Source organism: Salmo salar, chromosome ssa01 (assembly GCF_905237065.1).
Source record: "Salmo salar chromosome ssa01, Ssal_v3.1, whole genome shotgun sequence".
Classification (NCBI taxonomy): domain Eukaryota; kingdom Metazoa; phylum Chordata; class Actinopteri; order Salmoniformes; family Salmonidae; genus Salmo; species Salmo salar.
The window spans coordinates 11,671,915-11,683,089 of record NC_059442.1 but is presented as its reverse complement, the minus strand read 5'-3'; positions in this window follow the sequence as shown (position 1 = coordinate 11,683,089).

The window sequence follows — 11,175 nt, the reverse complement described above, 5'->3', positions numbered from 1 at the left end:
TCATTTCCAAAAGGAATATGAATATTCTGGGGTTTCTTCTCATTCTTTGGCTAATTATCAACACAGGTAACATTAATTATATGATTTATATTGTGTGGAGGAATCTCTTTTTTTTTTACTTAAACTCTAGAAAGAATACTTTGTGCACATAACATGGGTAAATGGAAACATTTTAATTTTAGGCAGCAAATGACTTAATGATTTAATATGTACATTAATGACTGTCAGTGAAATGGTAAATGTGATCTTGGTCCTCTCTCATTAGGAATCAGGGCAGAACCTTCAGTGGACCAGTATGGGTTGAAGGGGGGGTTCAATATGTCTGGCTGTTGCAGAACCTCCTGAGATGATCAAAGGACTTAAATGGATGAAGGACAGTGATGTAATAGTTGATGACAAAGAGATCTCTCCTAAATACAAGCAGAAGGTGGATTATAACTCTGTGAACCATTCTCTGTGTATTAAGAATCTGTTGAACACAGACAGTGGAATTTACATGGTAAACTACAGGAAAAGTTGGAAAGAATCAACGACTACATATAGACTGTTAGTGGAGGGTGAGTTATCTAATGCTTCAGTTCTGGTAATGTGCTGTACATTTAATGTGTCTGATCAGGTTCAATAATGAATGTAGGACTAATAATTATCTGTCTCTTCTTTGGTTCTAAAAACTGTCTCTTATAGATCATGTTCCCAAACCAGTCATGGATGTCACATCTCTCTTCAACACAAGTGTGGGACTCTGTGACGTCACAGTGAACTGTTCAGGTAAAGATGGCTGGATGTTGTCTGTCTGTGGATGGGGTCAGTGTACACTGTCACAACAGTCTCCGTCACTAACCGGTGGTAACATGACCATCTCCGTATTGACTGGAAGGATCCAATGCACCAGCAGCAACCACGTCAGCACACACACCATCTCTCAACCCATGGAGGACTACCATTTAGCCTCCACCTTCACTGTATACCTCCATCACTGTTTAATAACCTACTAATAATATCATATGAATTCAAGTTCAGTCAAAGTTTTGGTATCATTATTGTAATTCTTCCCTAGTTAAAAATGGAATAATTCTGCCTGTATCAAACTATCATTTTATGAACACTGTTCTTAATCTCGTGTGTGTGTGTGTGTGTGTCCTCAGGTAGGGGTGATGTGGTAGCCTCAGTGTTACCAGTTGGCACCATTGTGGGTAGTGTTACTGGTACTGGTATATTACTCCTAGTTACTGTGTTACTTGGTGTTGGATACATCAAACTTACCAGAAGACAGAAAATCCCTAAAGAACAACATTCACTAGAAGAGGTACCTGCTCTGTCATTCATTCATCCATGCATTATACTAGACAATAGTTTTAAATAACAATCATTTTAATCATTTAAATGTTGTAATGTTTCATCTCCAAACAGGTCATTGTTCCAAGAGCTTAAAACTCAGTGAACACTTCACCAGGGAGAGAAGAACCACATCACTCTCCTGTCCAGAACCACCTCACTCTCCTGTCCAGAACCACATCACTCTACTGTCCAGAACCACATCACTCTACTGTCCAGAACCACAGCACTCTCCTGTCCAGAACCACATCACTCTCCTGTCCAGAACCACAGCACTCTCCTGTCCAGAACCACAGCACTCTCCTGTCCAGAACCACAGCACTCTCCTGATCAGAACCACATCACTCTACTGATCAGAACCACATCACTCTCCTGTCCAGAACCACATCACTCTCCTGTCCAGAACCACATCACTCTACTGATCAGAACCACATCACTCTCCTGTCCAGAACCACATCACTCTCCTGTCCAGAACCACAGCACTCTCCTGTCCAGAACCACATCACTCTCCTGTCCAGAACCACATCACTCTCCTGTCCAGAACCACAGCACTCTCCAGAGATAGACTGTCTACTTCACTGAGAAGAGCCAGCACCAGCAGAACAAGTTGAAACAGGAAGCGCATCACCAGACATGAGAGCAGAAGGACAGAAAGGTGGGCCTCTGATGTCACATCATACAGTCATTGAGTTAGATCAGTTCTAGACCTTGTACAGAAACCATGGGACATTACACCACCTGGTGGACATGAATAATACCAGCAGAGTAAACCTCAGGGCTTCATTCATCAACGTGTGTCTAGATTCATCAACATGTTGTGAAATTGTTTTATACAAAACTCTTTGTATTTGCTAGTATGTGGTATTATTATACCATAGAGCCACATTTTCCCAGATTTGTGGCCAATCCCAAATTAACCCCTAGTTCAGCCCTACGCTCTATAAATTGTAGAGTCAGATAGTTGTACCAATCAGCAATAATATGGTATTAGTTCCACCTACCCATCATTGTTGTATATTTGAGAGGGAAGACTTGACCTCATTAGGCCACCGTAGATGGAATCTTTGAAAAAAAATTATCAAGACGAAGGAGATGTTTGTGGACTACAGGAAAAGGAGGGCCGAACACGCCCCCGTTCACATCGACAGGGCTGTAGTGGAGCGGGTCGAGAGCTTCAAGTTCCTTGGTGTCCACATCACCACAAACTATCATGGTCCAAACACACCAAGACAATCGTGAAGAGGGCTCGACAACACCTTTTCCCCCTCGGGAGACTGAAAAGATTTGGCATGGGTCCCCAGATCCTCAAAAAGTTCTACAGCTGCACCATCGAGAGCATCCTGAGTGGTTACAACACCTCTGGTATGGCAACTGCTCGGTATCCGACCGTAAGGTTCTAAAGAGGGTAGTGCATACGGCCAAGTACATCACTGGGGCCAAGCTTCTTGCCATCCAGGACCTCTATACTAGGCGCTGTCAGAGGAAGGCCCAAGTCATAGACTGTTCTCTCTGCTACCCCACCGCAAGTGGTACCGGAGCGCCAGCTATAGGTCCAACAGGCTCCTTAACAGCTTCTACCCCCAAGCCATAAGACTGCAGAACAATTAACTAGATGGCCACCCGGACTGTTTATATTGACCCCCCCCCACACACACTTTGTTTTTACACTGCTGCTACTCGCTGTACAAGTTACCTCGACTAACCTGTACCCCCGCACATTGACTCGGTACCAGTACCCCCTGTATATAGCCTTGTTATTGTCATTTTCTGTTGCTTTCTCTATTTTTAACTTTATTTAGTAAATATTTTCCTAACTCTATTTTCTTAAAACTGCATTGTTGGTTAAGGGCTTGTAAGTAAGCCTCTCACTAAGATCTGCACCTGTTGTATTTGGCACATGTGACAAATAAAATTTGATTTGATCGAGCCATCAAAGGAACACGTCCTTTTTACGTCAGTCATCTTTTCAACTGGAACACAAGTATTTAGGGTGCATTCAGGAAAGAATTCAGACCCCTTGACTTTTTACACATTTTGTAAACTTACAGCCTTATTCTAAAATTGATTAAATTGTTTTTTTCCATCATCAATTTAAACACACTACCCCATAATGTCGAAGCAAAAACAGGTTTGTAGAAATTGTCAAATGTATAAAAAAAACAACGGAAATATCACATTTACATAAGTATTCAGACCCTTACCTCAGTACTTTGTTGAAGACCTTTGGCAGTCATTACAGCCTCGAGTCTTCTTCGGTATGATGCTACAAGCTTGGTACAGATGTATTTGAGGAGTTTCTCCCATTCCTCTCTGCAGATCCTCTCAAGCTCTGTCAGGTTGGATGGGGAGCTTCGCTGCACAGCTATTTTCAGGACTCTGTATATATAAAAAGTATATAGACTTTTTCTACTGTATTATTGACTGTATGTTTGTTTATTCCATGTGTAACTCTGTGTTGTTGTATGGGTCGAACTGCTTTGCTTTATCTTGGCCAGGTCGCAGTTGCAAATGAGAACTTGTTCTCAACTAGCCTACCTGGTTAAATAAAGATGAAATAAATCAAACTCTCTAGAGATATTCGATCGTGTTCAAGTCCGGGCTCTGTATGGGGCACTCAAGGACATTCAGAGACTTGTCCCGAAGCCACTCCTGCGTTGTCTTGGCTGTGTGCTTGGGGTCGATGTCCTGTTAGAAGGTGAACCTTCACCCCTGTCTGACGTTCAGAGCGCTGTGGAGCAGGTTTCATCTTTCTCTCGATCCTGACTAGTCTCCTAGTCCATGCCGCTGAAAAACATCCCCACAGCATGATGCTGCCACCACCATGCTTCACCGTAGGGATGGTGCCAGATTTCCTCCAGACGTGACGCTTGGCATTCAGGCCAAAGAGTTCAATCTTGATTTCATCAGACAGGAGAATCTTGTTTCCTTTATGTCCTTCATGTGCCTTTTGGCAAACTCCAAGCGGGCTGAGGAGTTTTAATGAGGTGGTTGTCTTTCTGGAAGGTTCTCCCATCTCCACAGAGGATCTCTGGAGCACTGTCTTGGTCACCTTCATGGCCAAAGCCTTTCTCCCCCAATTGCTCAGTTTGGCTGGGTGGAGTTTGGCTGGGCGGCCAGCTCTTGGAAGAGTCTTGGTGGTTCCAAACTTCTTTAATTTAAGAATGATGGAGGCCACTGTGTTCTTGGGGACCTTTAATGCTGCAGACATTTTTTTGTACTTTTCCCCACATCTGTGCCTCGACACAATCCTGTCTCGGAGCTCTACGGACAATTCCTTCGACCTAATGGCCTGGTTTTTGCACTGACATGCACTGTCAATTGTGGGACCTTATATAGACAGGTGTGTATCTTTCCAAATCATGTCCAATCAATTGAATTTACCACAGGTGGACTCTAATCAAGATGGAGAAACATCTCAAGGATGATCAGTGGAAACAGGATGCACCTGAGCTCAATTTCGAGTCTCATAGCAAAGGGTCTGAATACTTATTACAATAAGTTATTTCTGTTTTTAATTTGAATAAATTAGCAAACATTTCGAAAAACCTGTTTTCGCTTTGTCATCATTGGGTTTTGTGTGAAGATTGATGAGGAAAACAATTTATTTAATCATTTTTATAATAAGGCTGTAACGTAACAAAATGTAGAAAAAGGGAAGGGGTCTAAATACTTTCCTAATGCGCTGTTTGATCTCTGTACCAATAACCTGCTACTTTTTACTGTGTCTTGTCCTTCCTCTGAATTTGGAAGATACCTGTATATTGTTGGAACAGAGATGTTAAAAGTACACTTCATTATTATGTGAGACTTGAAAGGGGCAATCTAGGATTCATTAAACAACAAAGCGGTCACCATAGCGTTAGGAATTAGAGCAATAGGATATTGTTACATTTTACATTTACATTTATTGTTCTTATTAATAGAATCTCTATGGTGGTCACCCCGTCACTTGTTAGGTAAACAATTCAGGGATAGGGCTGGAGAAATGTAACCACTCTCAAATGTATAGGCTGAGCTATGGATGCAAGGACTGACCATCCATGATATCAAAATGATAGTTTTAACCATGTTTAACCATCTCGGCCTTCTTGATTTTTCTCCTTCTGATGGCCTGATGACCTGCTGACCTGCTTACCTGTTGACCTGATGAATGTGCAGCCTTGAAGGAACCTGTAAGAAGTGTGAATGATGTAAACACACCTTGCTATTTCAATGTAACTGTTGACTAAGAATTTACCTGACCTCTGAACCTTTTATCATGATGAAATGTAAGTTTACAATAACTATGTGATACATCCACCCCTGAACTGTGTTATGATTGAATGTACATGATCACTGTGGAAAAAAACAAATACATATAAGTCTTTAAGTAATATTTAATCAGTAGATGTCAGCACATATTCAGAAATATGTCAGTAGGGTATTGAGGGCCCAGCGCTTTAAATCAGTGGTTCCCAAACTGGGGTCTGTGGCCAGATCCAAAAATAATATTACTAGCAACAACAGATGAAACACATTTGACTGAGGGGTCTGTTGAATAAGTTTAGACGGTGCAATACAATACAATGTAATATTATTCTTCTACAATAAACTCTTAGATGAACAACAGGGTCTGGTAGGCTGGCTGTATTATTAATCTTAGCTGAACAACAGGGCCTGGTAGACTAGCTGTATTATTAATCTTAGTTGAACAACAGGGTCTGGTAGACTAGCTGTATTATTAATCTTAGATGAACAACAGGTTCTGGTAGGCTAGCTGTATTATTAATCTTAGCTGAACAACAGGGCCTGGTAGACTAGCTGTATTATTAATCTTAGTTGAACAACAGGGTCTGGTAGACTAGCTGTATTATTAATCTTAGATGAACAACAGGTTCTGGTAGGCTAGCTGTATTATTAATCTTAGCTGAACAACAGGGCCTGGTAGACTAGCTGTATTATTAATCTTAGTTGAACAACAGGGTCTGGTATGCTAGCTGTATTATTAATTTTAGATGAACAACAGGTTCTGGTAGACTAGCTGTATTATTAATCTTAGATGAACAACAGAGCCTGGTAGACTAGCTGTATTATTCATCTTAGATGAACAACAGGGTCTGGTAGGCTAGCTGTATTATTCATCTTAGATGAACAACAGGGTCTGGTAGACTAGCTGTATTATTAATCTTAGATGAACAACAGGGTCTGGTAGGCTAGCTGTATTATTCATCTTAGATGAACAACAGGGTCTGGTAGGCTAGCTGTATTATTCACCTTAGATGAACAACAGGGTCTGGTAGGCTAGCTGTATTATTAATCTTAGCTGAACAACAGGGTCTGGTAGGCTAGCTGTATTATTTATCTTAGATGAACAACAGGGTCTGGTAGGCTAGCTGTATTATTCATCTTAGATGAACAACAGGGTCTGGTAGGCTAGCTGTATTATTCATCTTAGATGAACAACAGGGTCTGGTAGACTAGCTGTATTATTAATCTTAGATGAACAACAGGGTCTGGTAGACTAGCTGTATTATTAATCTTAGATGAACAACAGGGTCTGGTAGACTAGCTGTATTATTAATCTTAGATGAACAACAGGGTCTGGTAGGCTAGCTGTATTATTCATCTTAGATGAACAACAGGGTCTGGTAGGCTAGCTCTATTATTAATATTAGCTGAACAACAGGGTCTTGTAGACTAGCTGTATTATTCATCTTAGATGAACAACAGGGTCTGGTAGGCTAGCTGTATTATTCATCTTAGATGAACAACAGGGTCTGGTAGGCTAGCTGTATTATTCATATTAGATGAACAACAGGGTCTGGTAGACTAGCTGTATTATTAATCTTAGATGAACAACAGGGTCTGGTAGGCTAGCTGTATTATTCATCTTAGATGAACAACAGGGTCTGGTAGGCTAGCTCTATTATTAATATTAGCTGAACAACAGGGTCTTGTAGACTAGCTGTATTATTCATCTTAGATGAACAACAGGGTCTGGTAGGCTAGCTCTATTATTAATCTTAGATGAACAACAGGGTCTGGTAGACTAGCTGTATTATTAATCTTAGATGAACAACAGAGCCTGGTAGACTAGCTGTATTATTCATCTTAGATGAACAACAGGGTCTGGTAGACTAGCTGTATTATTAATCTTAGCTGAACAACAGGGTCTGGTAGGCTAGCTGTATTATTAATCTTAGATGAACAACAGGGTCTGGTAGGATAGCTGTATTATTCATCTTAGATACAGTGCATTCGGAAAGTATTCAGACCCCTCTCCTTTTCCACATGTTATGTTACAGCCTTATTCTAAAATGGAGGAAATAAAAAAACGTCCTCATCAATCTACACACAAAAGCCCATACTTATGTAAATGCCATATATCCGTTTTTATTTTTATAAATTTCCAAAAAATCTAAAAACTTGTTTTTGCTTTGTCATTATGGGATATTTTGGGCTAGATTGATGAGGGATTTTTTTTACTTAATACATTTTAGAATAAGGCTGTAACATAACAAAATGTGGAAAAAGTCAAGGGGTCTGAATACTTTCTGAATGCACTGTATATCTATTTTATAAGACGTCTTAAGATGTCTCAGGACATGGTGATGACTGGCCTGGTATGTAATACCTTTAACAGTTGACATTAGAGTATATGACAACAGGATGAACCGTCATCTATAACACTCATAACTAGTTTTATAACATCTTGTTATCTTGTTATATTTATCTAAGCGCCAGACGAGAACGCATCTACATATAGTCACTCTTAGTGATGACGTACGTCAAGGCATTATTCCACGGGGTGGCAAAAAGAGCCATCATTGGGACAGCGCACAGATGATTTCTGGGAGCGCTGGTGTGCCATCCTGAACAAATGCTCTATTGATTTGATGACATAATTGTTGACCAGTTGAACAAGGATTTTAGTGAAATGGATAATACGATTAAAGACAAACACACAGCTGTACAAATAGCTGTTAATGATGATGTCATATTCAATGAACTGATGAAAACTAACCAAGAGCTCCAGGACAAGTTGTCTACAGAAATAAAGGAACTTAAAATCAAGAAATTCACAAAAATAAATAAATAAAAAGACAAGGCCGAGGATAAAGTCTACTTCTGGAGAAACCCTGACAGAGGAGGTCCTGCTCCTCCTCTCCATGACAGACGCAGGAGGGATGACGCTTACTTCCATCCACCGCCGTCTGACCAACACTCTACAACCAGCGCCTCATCGGCTTCCAGTGGCAGGTTTTTACTCAACGAGAGATTGGGCCGACGGAAGGGCGGAGGTGGCCGTGGACACGCGCACCGACGAGATGCCGCACCCGACGGGGTAAAAAGAAACGACTACCAGAGGCAGAGGAGACCGTTCACACGGTCCCAGAACCCACGGGACTGAGTGTCTTTAATTTATCAAGCAAGATATTGAGCTCTGCCCATGTCTCTTTGCTTACAGTTTTTCTCAGTCGCTTTGGTGCATTTCTTAGATCAAAAGTGCCATTCTTGATACTACTTGTACAAATTCCAAATCATCTAGTCACTTATGCACATCATTAAAGCAATTTCTTATTCCTTTGAACAAATTGCAATTGCTTTTGTACATATTGCAATTGATAATGTACAAGTGTCAGCTTTTTTCCACATTTTCAATTGCTCATGTCATGTTGATCAAAATATAGTAGATGGTTCTCTGTTGAATAGTCTTACCCCTCAAAACGTCTAGGCATTGGTTCCTTGCATAAGCCATTACATGCAAAATTGTTGAACTATTTGTCATAAACTGTCAAGCATAGTTTTACACATTTCTATTAGACCTTTTGTCCAAAAACGTGAATTGATGAATGGTGCAGGTGAAATTGACCCTCACTCATGAAGGAATGTAAAGCGTTAGTTCAACCAACAATCAACCAGTTGTCTAAATTGCTCAAAGGTGCATCTCATGAAGAATCAATTGGCAAGCATATATAGACAGACCACAACAAGGAGTTGCAATTTTCCAATAATGGATGGACCAGGAAACGAACAGGGTCAACAGCCAAGAGGAGGAAGAAGAGGAGCAAGGATGCGTGGTGGAAGGCAAAACAGAGGAAGAGGCAGAAGAGGACATAGGCGCATATCTGATGACATAAGGGCCACTATTGTAGACCATGTTGTCAATCATGGCCTTACAATGGCTGAGGCGGGTCGAAGGGTGCAGCCGAATATTGGGAGATCAACCGTGTCCTCAATAGTTCAAACGTTTCGAAGAGAGAACAGGTATGTCCACCAATGTACAGTGCACAGTTACTGTATATAAGCAGTATACTGTATACTTCCTACAATGCTTCATATTACAGTAGTCCACTTGTATTTCACAGCATACAGAAATATACTCTATACAGATACACACTGCACCTTACATGCACCCACCTGTATGTTTTACAGTAAAATGTGTGTTCGCATAGTTTTTGTCTATGTGAAAGTGTGCGATGCATCACTGCATTTTTCCCTACATAGGACTGCAAGATTACCTCAAACCGGTGGCAGAGGACGCCTTTTCATACCTCAACAGGAGGAGGCTATTTGCACCATGGTCCGAGCAAACAATGCCATGAGACTCAGGGAAATACAAAGGACCATTATAGAAGACAACGATGTCTTTGAAAACATCCATACGGTTAGCATCTCAACCATCGACAGGGTGCTGCATAGAAACCAGATGAGTATGAAACAGCTGTACCGTGTACCATTCCAAAGGAATGAGGACAGAGTTAAGGAGCTACGGTACCAGTATGTACAGGTAAAACATATATCTATGTAACTACTTTACAGCAACATTTTATAGTGATACATAGTACAGTAAGCATAAACTGCACACATTTCCATTGCTGTGGAAGGAACATGCAATATATGTACATTTTATGTCACTCTTCCTAACCCAAAACAAATTCAACTGTGTGTTCTGGGATATAGCGTATAATGGAGTTGGAATCAAGTGAACCCTCTCACAACTTTGTATACGTGGATGAGGCTGGCTTCAACCTGACCAAATGCAGAAGGCGGGTCGGAATATCATCGGTCACAGAGCTACTGTGGATTTGCCAGGCCAACGGGGAGGAAATATCACCATGTGGGCTGCTATTTCAGAGCATGGTGTCCTAACCCATATCCCCCTTATAGGGCCATATAACACCCAGCATCTACTCAACTTTTTAGAGACTCTCTACAGGGCGCTCATCCCTGATGATGACAGGGGTCTGTTTAGAGAGGATTTGCCAAAGTATGTGGTCATTTGTGATAATGTGAGTTTCCATCGATCAAACATCATAAGGAAATGGTTTGTGACCCACCCGAGGATGCTCATAGAATTCCTCCCACCTTATTCACCATTCCTTAACCCAATTGAGGAGTTCTTTTCAGCATGGAGGTGGAAGGTGTACAATCGTTAGCCACACACACAGATGACCCTGCTGGCTACAATAAATGCAGCATGTGAGGACATCACAGTAGACACCTGCAGAGGATGGATAAGGCATTCCAAAAGACTCTTTCCACGTTGCATTGGAAGGGAAAATATCCGGTGTGATGTGGATGAGAATATGTGGGCCGACAGACAGGAAGGTCTGGATGTGTAGAGACGGCACTAGAACAGTGCCGTCTGGATGTGTAGAGACAGCACTAGAACAGCGCTGCGGGCAAAGTTGTGCCTTAGGGGTGGTTTCCTGTGTTTCTTTCTAATGTAGTTTTTTTTCCCTTGTGCCCCTTGGGTTGTCCAGTCTCTTTCAATCAATAACCCACATACAGTAATATGTAAATAGTACTGTGGAAATTGATATATGCCATAGAAGTGCAGCCTTGTGCATTTTCAAT